Source organism: Triticum urartu, chromosome 5A, assembly GCF_056163025.1.
Source record: "Triticum urartu cultivar PI428250 chromosome 5A, HENAU_Tu73, whole genome shotgun sequence".
NCBI classification, from domain to species: Eukaryota; Viridiplantae; Streptophyta; class Magnoliopsida; order Poales; family Poaceae; genus Triticum; species Triticum urartu.
Genome location: NC_141877.1, coordinates 156,482,803 through 156,498,455, shown reverse-complemented (window position 1 = coordinate 156,498,455; position 15,653 = coordinate 156,482,803).

Genomic DNA, 15,653 nt, shown 5'->3' with positions numbered 1-15,653 from the left:
GTTGACCATGAGAGCTTGTGATGGGCTAAGTTTGGACTCCCCTACAGGGATTTGAACTTTCGAAAGCCGTGCCCGCGGTTATGGGCAGATGGGAATTTGTTAATGTCCCGTTGTAGAAACCTAAAACTTAACTTAATTAAAAGGCATCAACCGCATGTGTAACCGTGATGGTCTCTTCTCGGCGGAGTCCGGGAAGTGAACACAGTGTTCAGGTAATGCTTGACGTAGGTTGTTCTAGGATCACTTCTTGATCATAATTGTTCGACCGTGCTTTTCCTTCTCTTCTCGCTCTCATTTGCGTATGTTTAGCCACCATATATGCTAGTCGCTTGCTGCAGCTCCACATCATACCTTTACCTTACCTTAAGCTTAAATAGTCTTGATCGCGAGGGTGTGAGATTGCTGAGTCCCCGTGACTCACAGATTCCTTCCAAAACCAGATGGAGGGACCGATGATTCCGCTCCAGGTGACGCGTTTGAGCTTAAGTGGGAGTTCGATGAAGATTCTCGTCGTTACTACGTTTCTTTCCCAGATGATCAGTAGTGGTGCCCAGTTGGGGCAATCGGGGACTTTGTCGCATTTGGGGGTTGATCTTTATTTTGGTTCCGTAGTCGGACCCTGAGTGTATTGGATGAATGTAATGACTTATTTATGTATTTGTGTGACGCGGCGAGTGTAAGCCAACTATGTACCTTTCCCCTTTATTTATTTTCATGGGTTGTAGTGAAGATTACCTCACTTGCGACATTGCTTTCAATGCGGTTATGCCTCTAAGTCGTGCTTCGACATGTAGGAGATATAGCCGCATCGAGGGCATTACAAGTTGGTATCAGAGCCTTCCCCGACCTTAGGAGCCCCCTGCTTGATCAAATCGTTGGCGTTGTTGAGTCCTTTAGGATTATATATATCGGAGAGTAGGATTCTTTTTACTCCTCAATCCCTTCATCGTTCTGGTGAGGCATCCTAATGTAGAGTTTTGACTCTTCTCTTCTCAAATTTCACGAAATTTTTTTAGGATCACGTGGTTATTTCTGGCTTATTCTGCGAGCCAATCCTTTGTTTGTTTCGAGTTGTGGTACTCGAGTTGCTTCGAAGTCAAATGTTGATTCCATACCCTTTCTAAGTGGTGTTCTCATATTTCTTTGAGAATACTAATCCTTCTTGATCATCGAGATTGTTATGTCAATCCTTTTCAACTGGCGTGTTTGCCTTCAAGGGGTTCCGACTTTTTCAACATCCGCAAGATCAATTATCAGTTCTTCACGATGTTCATTTCTTCCGTCCTAAGCTGTCTTTGTTTTCCCGCCCTCCCACCCTTTTTCTTCGAGGACTAAGATTCTGAATCAATTATCATGTGATTGATGAGAAGTCTCTCCATTCTTTTCTGTCAATGTTCTTACCCGGTGGTTCTCTTGAATATGCTCTACTAGTTCATTATTCTTCATTCTCTTTTCTTCTCCGATGGATCTGATTCAAGCTTTGTCGATCATATCCTTTCCTTGTTTCAATGTTTTCTCGTGCCGGTGCACCTCTTAATCATCCATTTATTGCTATTCTATCGTTCCGGAGTGCTCAAGATATCTCGAAGATTCGTGTTTCCACTCTGCACTTATTCAAGCTCTTCCGAGATTGTTTTCTCACTCAACCCATTTAATTCAACCGGTGAAATCTCTCTTTCAAGTAATCGTTCAACGGTGTTCCTTTTGAGTGGGCCTTAACCCACAGGTCTTTTCCCAGGATCTTACCTGACTCTTCTTATTCTCCAGGAGCTTTTCAATTTCTTTTCCAAGTTTGACGTAAGAATGAGTTACCATCAGTCATATGTCTAGTCTCCAATTTCTTTCACATTCTTTTCATCGTTGGTTCAACCTTTCTAATTGTCATTGCGGAGTGCCTCAGCAATTCATGGTTGTGTTTCTCGTTGTCATTCTCAGATTTTGAAGACCGAAGAAGATTTTTCTCTCAATCTTGCTCCATCCTCTTCAAGATTCATGGTTCTAGCTTGTTGCCATCCTCTCATAATTATTTTCGATTGTGAGATATTCTTTTCACCCATCCGGAGCAATTCAGGAGTCGTTTCAGTTTGATTCTCCGGAGGCCATCATCTCAGAATTATTCATTCTCACCTTTCAGGTCTCATTCCCTAATCCTTACCGGTGCATCATTCCATATTCTCTAATCAGCTCGTGTTCTCTCCGTTTCAGTTGTATCTAAATTCCATGAAGTATTTTCATTCTTCTCTAATTCTTACCGGTGATTCATCCCTTTACTTCGTTCTATTTCAATTCTTACGGTGGTTCGTTCAAGATTTCTCTTCTTTCGGTATCATATCGATTCTTCAATCCTTCAGGTGGTTCGTTGAAGACCTCCTTAAGTTTGTGCTATATCTCTATTAATCCTTTCTACGAGAATAAGTTGTATGCATCCATTGTTTGTCATCAACTTAATTGGTGAAGGATAAGCATAATGTAATTCTTATTCTTGTTCCATCCAAGTGATTAATTCCTTATTCCGGAGGTTCATTGAAAAATTCTTGCTTTCTTTTGCTCATCTTTCTTTTCCGGAGTTCCAAGTTTCCACTTTATCTTGTCACTAAGCTCCATTTAAATCATCGCAAGGCTTCACCTTGTGTTTTCAACTTCTTTTTCCTTTCATCTTCATCATCCTTTTTGTTACCGGAGTTCTTCATGAAGGTTCTACATGTTGGTTCATCAAGGATTTAATTTCTTCTCGAAGTGTTCATCAAGATTCTTTTCAGAGGAGATCATGTTTTCTTCATCTTGCATCTGGAGTACAATTCTTTCTTATCTCATCTTTTGAGGTGGTATTATGTCATTCTTGATAATTTGAGTTCATGTTTCATGATTCACATGTTGTTAAGAATGAGGTATCTTAAATCCATTAATCTCTTCGTTGGGGTTATCTTGGTATAAATTTCACTTAAAGCCTTCCCTAAGGAATGTTGCTATTATCATGTTTATCAATGATCCATGTTTTCCTCCTATTCTCATGGTGAAATAAGTTTTCCATCTCTTCGTCCATCTCAGCTAATCAATCTTTTGGTAGTGGTTGGTTGTCACCTCATAATTTTGAGATGTCTCCATAAGCCCACGAGGATCATATCCTTTCGTATTGATCTTCCAACAACTCCATTCAATCCTTCCTTTTAAGGATGCTTTCTTAAATTCATTTTAGGAAGAACTTGTTGTCTTCTTCTCTGTTCTTTTGGTTCCATTCTTATAGTTGTTCCGGAGGCATTGTGATGTTACTCTCTTCGACCCATCATCTTGTTTTGTCAAGATATTGTTCAATTCCTTCCATTCACAGTCGGAGTGCCGTCAAATTATGTCATTCTTGTTCCTTGGCTATCTCGTTATACTGGTGTGGTTTCATATTCTTTTGGTTCGTTAAGTCATTGTTTCATGTCTTTCAACCCACAAGGTTCTCGTGATGTTCCTTGTTCCTCTTTGCTATCGGAGTGTTTTATATTTCGTTCATCTCCGGTGTATCCTTTCTTTCAAGTTGTCCAACATTGCAAGGTTCTTTGGTTTCACACATTTGTCAAAGAAGCAACTTAGTTTTACCTCTCCTCTTCCTCTTCCGTTTTCCCCGGTGCCATTCTAGATCTCGGGACGAGATCCTTCCGTAGTGGTGGAGTGTTGTAACACCCCGGATGTAATTTACCTTATATGCTTCCCAACTCTTGCCGTTTCCGGCACTAAGTTATTCTATTTCCTCGTTGTCGGGTTTTTGTCTCCGTGTTTTTTGTCTTTGTCATGCATCTCATATCATGTCATCATGTGCATTGCATTTGCATACGTGTTTGTCTCATGCATCCGAGCATTTTCCCCGTTGTCCGTTTTGCATTCCGGCGCTCCTATGTCCTCCGATGGTCCTTTCTACCTCTTTTCATGTGCGGGTGTTATAAATTTCCGGATTGGACCGAGACTTGCCATGCGGCCTTGGTTTACTACCGATAGACCGCCTGTCAAGTTTCGTACCATTTGGACTTCGTTTGATACTCCAACGGTTTATCGAGGGACCGAAAAGGCCTCGTGTGTGTTGCAGCCCAACATCCCTCCAAAGTATCCCAAAACCCACCTAAACCTCTTTTATCATCTAGATCGTTCGATCACGATCGCGTGGCCGCAACCGGCACCTCATTTGGAGCTTCCTAGCTCCCTCTACATCTATATAAAGGCCTTCCCCCGAAATTTCGGGCAAACCCTAGTCCCCTCCCTCTCCACGCACCGCCGGACAATTTTCCATCCGGCCGGACACGTCTGACTTACCTCCGCCACCGCCACGTGTCCGCCTCCCGTTGGTCGCCGCCCGTGCCCACTTCGCCAACCCGGGAGCCTGCGACCGGCCCTCCCGGCCCAAGCCGCCGCCGACCAGTCCCCGCGCCTGCGCCGCCATCCGCCTTCGTCCGCCCCGGCGCCAACCGACCGCTGCCACCGCGACGGCCACCGCCGCCATTAACGCCGGCCGCCTCCGCAGCCCGAGCCGGCGACGTCCTCCGCCGCCCCACGACCAGCTCCGGGAGGATCCGGTGAGGTCCGGCCCGGGGGCATCGTCTCCGGCCTCCCCCACCTCTACTCCGGCGAGTCCGACCCGATTCCGGCGAGCACAAGTTTATCCTCAGGAAGCGTGCAATCGGGATCTGGATCTGAGATCTATCTCGCGGTTGACTTTTGCCCCGAAACCCTAGCATTTTTGCATACTTCGTCATCCCATAACTCTGCATCCGTAGCTCCGATTCGTGCGTGTAGCATATCAAAATGTTCGTCTACGAGTACATCATTTCATCTCATTGCATTATTTTCATTTGAGCTCATCTTAATGCCCGAAATTCTGTTGGAAGAGGGCTATGTGATGATAGTTTCAGATCTGTTTCAGCAAATGCCCTTTTGTCATTTTTGCCATGATTAATGTGTTCATGCTATGATCCTGAGCTCTACATGTGTTTTGATGTATGCCATGTCATGTTTACAGGTGTGTATGCCATGTATTTTTGTGATCTTTGTGGTGACTAGCACAAGCATGCAAAGTAGCTTACTCGATGATGCTGATTTCAGGGACTAAGAATTTCACCGAGTCCTTGTCATGTTTTTGTTTTTATGCCATACGTTCATGTTGTTTCCTAGTGATCCATGCCTCTTTTGAGCATGATCAGTAAGGATGTTTTGTTGATAATGTTGTGCTCTATACATCCATGTCTTTGTTGGCAATTATGGAGCAACCTAGCTTGAGTCAATCAAGCTCTACTTTTGCTATAAAATTTTCCTGGCAGATTGTTGACATGTTTAGCGATTTTGCTGAGAATGTTACTATTGATCCGTGCACGCTATGTTGTTGTTCTTGACATGTCTAGCTTCAATGTCATGTCTATTTCTGGGTGTATGCTTAGTTTACCATGCAATGCCTCGTAGTGAGTGCATCAAGCTCGTAAACATGCCTACTTGTTAATCTGTTTTGCATGCTCCGGTTTTTCACCAAGTCTGAATCTGTTTATGTTTTTGCTATGTTCAGATGCTTGCAATTGTATCTTCTGATCCCTTTTGGTTTATGGTCACTAAGGGACTTTTGTTATATGCTTTGAGTAGCTTCATTCCATGCCTTGCTTTTCCATGATATGTTCCTGTAGCACGTAGTTTTCATGCTCTAAATATTGCTTTCTGGTGATAAATTCCTGATATGCTGTTAATTTCACAAAGTCTGAAACCTATTATCTTTTGCACTTTTACCATGCTTGTTTGAACCAGCTATTGAGTGAATTAGCCGTAACTCAGTGTTCATCTTTTGTCAAGCATCATGAGTGGATCCCTTCCATGTATTTTGTTGTTATGTTTGGGTGCTGTAGCATATTTATCTTGATGCATTTAGATGGCTACTTGCTGATTATCGCAGACCGGTGCCATATTTGTTTTGCTTGCCATTTCCATACCGTGCATCCGATTCCGGTGATCTTTATATCGATTTCTACCGAAATCAGCTCACCTTTCTAGTGGAACTCTTGGATTTCCAAGTTGAGGCCAGGCTCATTCATTCCTTTCCAAATCTTGCATATGCATCACATACCGCATTCCGCATATCATACCATGTTTGCATCATGTTGCTTGAGCATTGCACATGGTTGATTGTGTTCCTTTTGCTTGTTGTTTTTGCTTGGGTAGAGCCGGGAGACGAGTACGTGATCGAGGAGCCCGTTGAGTCCGCTTACGAGGATCAAGCCAACTCTGAGAACTTTGGAGGCAAGATGACCATACCCTCGAAATCACTTCTATCTTTGCTTGCTAGATGCTCGCTCTTTTGCTATGCCTATGCTATGATACCTAGCACTTGCTTATCATGCCTCCCATATTGCCATGTCAAACCTCTAACCCACCATGGCCCAGCAAACCGTTGTTTGGCTATGTTACCGCTTTGCTCAGCCCCTCTTATAGCGTTGCTAGTTGCAGGTGAAGTTTGGAGATCGTTCCTTGTTGGAACTTGTTTATTGTTGGGATATCACAATATTATCTTGTTTATCTTAATGCACCTATATAGTTGGTAAAGGTTGGAAGGCTCGTCCTTATGCCTGGTATTTTGTTCCACTCTTGCCGCCCTAGTTTCCGTCATATTGGTGTTATGTTCCCGGATTTTGCGTTCCTTACGCGGTTGGGTTATAATGGGAACCCCTTGACAGTTCAACTTGAATAGAACTCCTCTAGCATGGCCCAACATTGGTTTTACCATTCGCTACCTAGCCTCTTTTTCCCTTGGGTTCTGCGGACTCAAGGGTCATCTTTTTTAAACCCCGGGCCAGTGCTCCTCTGAGTGTTGGTCCACCTTGTCAACCGCCGGTGGCCACCAGGGGCAACTCTGGGCTGGCCTACCGGAAGTTTGGACAATCCGGTGTGCCCTGAGAACGAGATATGTGCAGCTCCTATCGGATTTGTCGGCACATTCGGGTGGCTTTGCTGGTTTAGTTTTACCATTGTCGAGATGTCTTGTAACCGGGATTCCGAGTTTGATCGGATTGTCTTGGGAGAAGGAATATCCTTCGTTGATCGTGAGAGCTTGTGATGGGCTCAGTTGGGACTCCCCTGCAGGGATTTGAACTTTCGAAAGCCGTGCCCGCGGTTATGGGAAGATGGAAATTTGTTAATGTCTGGTTGTAGAAAACCTGAAACTTAACTTAATTAAAAGGCATCAACCGCGTGTGTAACCGTGATGGTCTCTTCTCGGCGGAGTCTGGGAAGTGAACATGGTGTTGGAGTAATGCTTGACGTAGGTTGTTCTAGGATCACTTCTTGATCATAGTTGTTCGACCGTGCTTTGCCTTCTCTTCTTGCTCTCATTTGCATATGTTTAGTCACCATATATGCTAGTCGCTTGCTGCAGCTCCACATCATACCTTTACCTTACCTTAAGCTTAAATAGTCTTGATCGCGAGGGTGTGAGATTGCCGAGTCCCCGTGACTCACAGATTCCTTCCAAAACCAAATGCAGGGATCGATGATTCCGCTCCAGGTGACGCGTTTGAGCTCAAGTGGGAGTTCGATGAAGACTCTCGTCGTTACTACGTTTCTTTCCTAGATGGTCAGTAGTGGTGCCCAGTTGGGGCGATCGGGGACTTTGTCGCATTTGGGGGTTGATCTTTATTTTGGTTCCGTAGTCGGACCCTGAGTGTATTGGATGAATGTAATGACTTATTTATGTATTTCTGTGACGTGGCGAGTGTAAGCCAACTATGTACCTTTCCCCTTTATTTATTTACATGGGTTGTTGTGAAGATTACCTCACTTGCGACATTGCTTTCAATGCGGCTTTGCCTCTAAGTCGTGCTTCGACACGTAGGAGATATAGCCGCATCGCGGGCGTTACACACATCTGACGAGTCCTCTGCCTGAGCTGCGTTCAACAAGTTGACTTTAGCAGAGTTGGGATTATGCTTGACCACTGCGGTGCCGGCAGATCTGACAGGAGGAGGAGGAGGAAGACGCCTCTGATTGAAGCATTTGTTGGCATAGTGACCTTTCTGCTGACACTTGTTGCACGTGACCTCCGAGAGCGGACGGTGATACAGAACACTTGATCTTGGAGCATGGGACGAAGTCTTGTTCTGAAAGCCTGGGTTGGGTGGGTGGGAAGATCCATTGCCACCTTTGCTCTTCTGCTGATAAGGCTGACGAAACAGAGGAGGAGGCAGCCAATACTTTTGCTGCTTAGTTACCACATGAGTTGAGGAAGGAGTCGCATCTCTGACTCGCTTCTTGGAAGCATCGCACTTCAGTTGAGCAGTCTCTTGTTTTAGTGCCATGTTGTAAAACTCATCGTACTTCTTCGACTCGAAAAGAACGAGAGCTATTTGAAGATCTTCTCTGAGGCCACCTCTGAACTGATAAATCATGCTCTTCTCGTCAGGGACGTCTTGCTTAGCGAAACGAGCGAGCTTCTGGAACATGATGTTGTACTGGTAAACAGACAAGCTGCCTTGCTTCAAGTTGCGGAATTCCTCACGCTTGCTCCCAACAACACTCTAAGGAATGTGGTGAGCTTTGAAGTCTTGACGGAATTCATCCCAGGTAATCACATGACCTCCTCTGGAATCTTTGTATTGTTGATACCATACTGCAGCTTGGTCTTTGAGTTGGAAGGAGGAAAACTTGACAAAGTCCTCAGGCCTGACGTTGCTGCACTCGAAATGCTTGTAGATATCCACGAGCCAATCATCAGCGTCTGTTGCCTCAACATAGTTGCTGAACGTCTTTGGCTGGTTAGCGAGGAACTGATTGAGTGTAGCAAACTAATTCTGATTGTTGCCATGGCCATGATTCCCTTGGTTGCGCTCTTGCAAGATTTGCAAAAGCATCTGCGTGTTTGCATTGGTAGCGGCCGTCACAACTTGCCATGCCTCCGGAGGTGGAGGTGGTGGTGGCGGATCAGGATTCAGAGTAGTACGCGTTGGAGGAGCCATCCTGAAAAGGGTGACATCCGTTAGCATCTTGACAGACATATGTTCAAGCTGAATCAAATGGATCGAAATTGCAACATATAGTCTTAACATCCGAACAAAATGAACGAATGAATTCCAGTCGAAATGGTCAGGTTTCCATAAATTGAGAAGCCACTTAGATAGAGGTAGAAGAATAAAACAATAAGGTATGGACAAGATTAAATACTTGGTAAGGATTACCCAATCGCAAACCAAATATCCGCGGAAGAAATACTAGAGCTACATGAATTCCCACCTATGAAACTCCCGAACCTTTCCGGTTATGCAATCAGGTGTTGGGGATACAGGGAAAGCATAATATCTCACCCAAATCTAGCAAATCCTACATCCAGTGTATCCATCCTTCAACACATAACCAGGAAAATTTCGGAAATCATTTACCTCAACCTTCGAAAAGCATCCGTTATACGAGTTATGGCAATACTCTCGAACTCCCGCCCCAGTACTGGGTGGCATCGAGGTTATCTCACCAACAACTGCATAAAAGAGATTTTCGATGTCGGCGAAACTCAGGTATTCCAGAATTGCAATGATGAAATTGTGACGACAACACCTCGGAGCTCAACTCCCCGGGACACTGCCACAACCCCTAAATGTCAGGAGGCACCAAGAACAATGTTCTCGACACAAAACCATCGGAATGATTCCAAGATACCCGCGTGATCCTAAATTTTTTTAGTGAAATTTGAGAAGAGAAGAGTCAAGACTCTACGTCAGGATGCCTCACCAGAGCGACGAAGGGACTGAGGAGTAAAAAGAAGTCCTACTCCTCGATATATATAATTCCTAAATGACTCAAAACATTTTTCTAGACTCAACAACGCCAATGATTCTATCAAGCAGGGGGCTCCTAAGGTCGGGGAAGGCTCTGATTACCAACTTGTAACGCCCTCGATGCGGCTATATCTCCCACGTGTTGAAGCACTACTTAGAGGCATAACCGCATTGAAAGCAATGTCGGAAGTGAGGTAATCTTCACAACAACCCATGTAATACATAAGGGAAAGAGATACATAGTTGGCTTACACTCGCCACATCACACAAATATCACAAATAACATTACATTCATCCAAATACACTCAAGGTCCGACTACGGAACCAAAATGAAGATAAACCCCAAATGCAACATAGTCCCCGATCGCCCCAACTAGGCACCACTACTGATCTTCTGGGAAATACACGTAGTAACATCCTGAGTTCTCATCAAACTCCCACTTGAGCTCCGTCGAATCACCTGGAGCGGTATCGTCGGTCCCTGCATCTGGTTTCGGAAGTAAACTGTGAGTCACAGGGACTCAGCAATCTCACACCCTCGTGATCAAGACTATTTAAGCTTATAGGAAGGGAAAAAAGGTATGATGTGGGGCTGCAGCAAGCGACTACCATATTTGGTGGCTAACATACGCAAATGAGAGTGAGAAGAGAAGGCAAAAGCACGGTCGAACAACTATGATCAAGAAGTGATCCTAGAACAACCTACGTCAAGCATAACTCCAACACCATGTTCACTTCCCGGACCCCACCGAGAAGAGACCATCACGGCTACACACGCGGTTGATGCATTTAAATTAAGTTAGGTTCAAGTCTTCTACAACCGGACATTAACAAATTCCCATCTTCCCATAACTACGGGCACGGCTTTCGAAAGATCATAACCCTGCAGGGGTGTCCCAACTTAGCCCATCACACGCTCTCACGGTCAACGAAGGATAATCCTTCTCCCAAGACAATCCGATCAGACTCGGAATCCCGGTTACAAGACATCTCGACAATGGTAAAACAAGTCCAGCAAGACCACCCGTTGTGCCGACAAATCCCAATAGGAGCTGCACATATCTCATTCTCAGGGCTCACCAAATAAGCTAAGCATACGGAAGCCAACGTAACCCAAGTTGCCAAGGGACGGCCCCGCACGGTGCTCTGGGTTGGACCAACACTTAGAGAAGCACTAGCCCGGGGGTTTAAAATAAAGATGACCCTTGAGTCCGCGAAACCCAAGGGAAAAAGGCTAGGTGGCGAATGGTAAAACCAAGGTTGGGCCTTGCTGGAGGAGTTTTATTCAAGGCGAACTGTCAAGGGGTTCCCATTATAACCCAACCATGTAAGGAATGCAAAATCAAGGAACATAACACCGGTATGACGGATACTAGGGCGGCAAGAGTGGAACAAAACACCAGGCATAAGGCCGAGCCTTCCACCCTTTACGAAGTTTATAGGTGCATTAAGATAAACAAGATATAATAATGATAACCCAACAATGAACATGTTCCAACAAGGAACAAACTCCAATCTTCACCTGCAACTAGCAACGCTATAAGAGGGGCTGAGCAAAGCGGTAATCATAGCCAAATGACGGTTTGCTAGGACAAGGTGGGTTAGAGGTTTGACATGGCAATATGGGAGACATGATAAGCAAGTGCTAGGTTTCGTAGCATAGGCATAGCAATAGAGCTAGCATCTAGCAAGCAAAGATAGAAGTGATTTCAAGGGTATGGTCATCTTGCCTGCAAAGTTCTCAGAGTTAGCTTGATCCTCGTAAGTGTACTCAACGGGCTCCTCGATCACGTACTCGTCTCCCGACTCTACCCAAGCAAGAACAACAAGCAAAAGGAACACAATCAACCACGTGCAATGCTCAAACAACATGATGCAAACATGGTATGATATGCAGGATGCGGTATGTGATGCATATGCCTGATTTGGAAAGGAATGATTGAACCTGGCCTAAACATGGAAATCCAAGAGTGCCACTGGATATAGGATATGATCTCGGTCGAAATCGATATAAAGATCGCCGGAATCGGATGCACGGTTTGGAAATGGCAAGCAAAACAAATATGGCACCGGTCTGCGATTAACAGCAAGTAGCCTTCTAAATGCATCAAGATAATTAAGCTACTGCACTCAAACATAGCAAAAAAATACATGCCAGGGATCCACTAATGATGCTTGAAAAAATATGAACACTGAGCTACGGCTAATTCACTCATTAACAGGTTCAAACAAGCATGGCAAAAGTGCAAAAGATAACAGGTTTCAGACTTAGTGAAATTAACATGTCAGGAATTTAACATCAGGAAGCAATGTTTAGAGCACGATAACAACATGCTACAGGAACATATCATGGCAAAGAAAAGCATGGCATGAAGCTACTCAAAGAATACAACAAAAGTTCCTTAGTGACCATAAGCCAAAAGGGATCAGAAAATACAATTGCAACCACGTGAACATAGCAAAAACATAAACAGATTCAGACTTAGTGAAAAAACTGGAACATGGCAAAACAGTTAATGAGTAGACATGTTTACGAGCTCGATGCACTCATTACGAGGCATTGCATGACAAGCTAAGAATACAACCAGCAAGTAGAAATGGCATAGAAGCTAGACATGGCAAGAACAACAACATAGCATGCACGGATCAATTAGAACAAGCTTGGCAAAATTGCAAAACATGTTAACAATCTGCCAGGAACATTTTATAGCAAAAGTAGAGCTCGATTGACTCAAGCTAGGGTGCTCCATAAATGCAAACAAAGACACGGGTGGATAGAGCACCACAATATCTACAAAACATCCTTATTGATCATGCTTAAAAGAGGCACGGATCGCTAGGAATCAACATGAACATATGGCATAAAAATAATAACAGGACAAGGACTTAGAATATTTCAAAGTCCCTGAAATCAGCAACATTGAGTAAGCTACTTTGCATGCTTGTGCTAGTCACCACAAAGATCACAAAAATACATGGCATACACCCCTATAAAGATGGCATGGCATACTTCAAAACACATGTAGAGCTCAGGATCATAGCATGCACACATTAATCATGGCAAAAATGACAAAAGTGCATTTGCTGAAACAGATCTGAAACTAACATCACATAGCCCTCTTCCAACAGCATTTCGGGCATCAAGATGAGATCAAATGAAAATGATGCTATGAGATGAAATGGAGTACTCATCGAGACGAACATTTTGATAGGCTACACGCAGGAATCGGAGCCATGGTGATGAAGTTATGATGCGTCAAAGTATGCATAAAAATAACTGGGATTAAGGTTTCGGGGGAAAGTCAATCGGATCTGGATCGGCATCTGGCTCGCGGTTAGTGTAGTGGGTACTGTAGCAGTGCGACGAGCTCGCCGGAACAGGAACTTGAGGCCGCCGGAGTCCGGGGAGAGGTCGCCGGACATGCGGGCGTTGACGTCAAGGCGCGGCCGTGGCGGATCCGGGCGTGGCGCCGGAGTGGTGGGGTGGCAAGGAGCGGTCGGTGGAGGCCGGTGTCGCCGGAGCGGGGCGGTCGCCGGTGATGGCGCGCGGCGGCGCCGGCGGCCGGACACGAGGAAGGAGATGGCGGGGCGCGCGGGGGCGGCTCGGCCCGGACGGGTGGCGAGAGGGCCGGCTTTGGGCTCTCGGGCTCGCGGCGGCGAAGTGGGCGCCGGTTTCCACGTGGCTGCCGGTGAGTGGCTGGCGGCGGTGTGTCCGCTAGGTGGCGGACATTGTACAATGGCGGCGGGGAAGATGGACTAGGGTTAGGAGTGTGTTTGATTCGGAAATTTCATGGAGGGCCTATTTATAGAGGTAGAGGGAGCTAGGAAGCTCCAAATGAGGTGTGGTTTGCGGCCACGCGATCGTGATCGAATGGCCTAGGTGATGGAGAGGTTTTTGGTGGGTTTTCGGCCACTTTGGAAGGGTGTTGGGCTGAAACACACACGAGGCCTTTTCGGTCCCTCGGTTAACCGTTGGAGTATCAAACAAAGTCGAAATGGCACGAAACTTGACAGGCGGTCTACCGCTAGTAACCCAAGGCCGCATGACAAGTCTAGGTCCAATCCGAAACGTTTAGCATCCACACACGAAAAGAGGTAGAAAGGGACCATCGGAGGACATAGGAGCGCCGAAATGCAAAACGGACAATGGGGAAAATGCTCGGATGCATAAGACGAACACGTATACAAATGCAATGCACATGATGACATGATATGAGATGCATGACAAAGACAAAACACACGGAGACAAAACCCGACAACAAGGAAATATAATAACTTAGTGCCGTAAACGGCAAGAGTTGGAATACAAATAAGGTAAATTACATCCGGGGTGTTACAAGAAGTTTCACCTCGATGAGTAGCTTCTCCGTGCATGGAAAGCATGTAAGGAATCCAACAACTTGATCCAGATTGGGGCCGATAGATTTTATTGCCAAAATCTTCATTGTGCGCATAGACTGGGTCAAGCTTGTGGGAATCATTTTCTAGAAGATGGTCATAAATACATCAAGAAGAAATTTAAAAATGTGAATTTCAAGAAGACGAAGAAGATGAGTGTTGTACCTGAACAATTACGGATCCAATAAAGAGTTCGGAGAATTTGGCAGACGAGTGCACCAATGCTGTCAATTTCGGCGCGTCAATGACCCTGATTTTTGTTGGACCTTCTAGATCTGATACAAGCAATCTCTGAAGGAAAGGCGCATTCTCAATGACCATAACGTGGAACAGCTAGAGTGATCTCTTCCCAGTTGATGTCTTGTTGCGGGGCCAGCAAGACACATAAATCCATTGGACATTTGTCGAGGCGATGTGGAGGCTAATGAACCCATGGATCTGCTCAAGACGAAGGTACTCAAGCGCAGTACAGCTGCGGAGTAGGTGCTCCATACCCTTCTTCGAGATGAAAACGTCGAAGAGGTCGAGCTGCTTGAGTTGAGGGAGAAGAAGGGCGGGGCGACATTAACCTGGGGAAGATAGCAGGAGCTGAAGCAGGCACGGCACAGCATTGGCGCGAGGAAGAGCGCGGACGGCGACAGAGAGCGACATCGTCCAGCTTCAAAGTTGAGCTCCTCGAGCTGATCTAGAGCGGGGGATAAGAACCACTTGTCGAACTTGGGTTGGACCTTGCAATTGGTACCGAACATGCAGATGTTAAGGCGTCTGGCTGGCCTAGGGTGCGATGAAAGGTTCTTGGAGACTGCGGCCATGAGTTTTCAATCCCCGTCGCAGAGGCAGCTGTCGACGGTGAGGTTGAGGGGGACGCGGCGCCAGAGGGGGCGCCACCGCTAGGGGAGCAGGGCGGTCCGCACAGCAGATTTGGTGGGGAGGAGGACGATGATGACGAGCAACATGTCGTTGGGGAGGATGCTGATGAACTCCAGGCTCACCGGATGCGGTTTTGGCTCGAGCCGCCTTCGCTTGTTGGCTGCCTCGCCGTCCATCTCAACCGGCGGCGACGTCGGTGTACACGTGTGATGGTGTGTGTTGTGTGCTGGGTGTGCGCGAGTGCGTCCTTCTGTGCATGCCGCCGCGTAGTGGTGAATTGTGTGTGAGTGCGTCCTCCACGTGGAAGAAGAGTGTCCTCAATGCACCCTTAATTTATAGCATGCGGGGTGCTACCCCGAGTGGTTTCAACTTTGTTTACTTCACCGCGTGTCAGATGGGCCTCTAGTTTACTTATTTTTCACCCACTGTCACATGGGCCAGCACACGGAGATACAGAACACGAGCTGACAAAGTAGTATGTGGACTAGTTAACCGGTCAACTAAACAATATACGGAGCTATACGCGGACACGGTGAGCGTATAATCCGTCGGCATAGAGTGTTCGTGTGAGAGGGGAGGCCCGTGAGAGATAGCAGAGAGAGAGAGAAA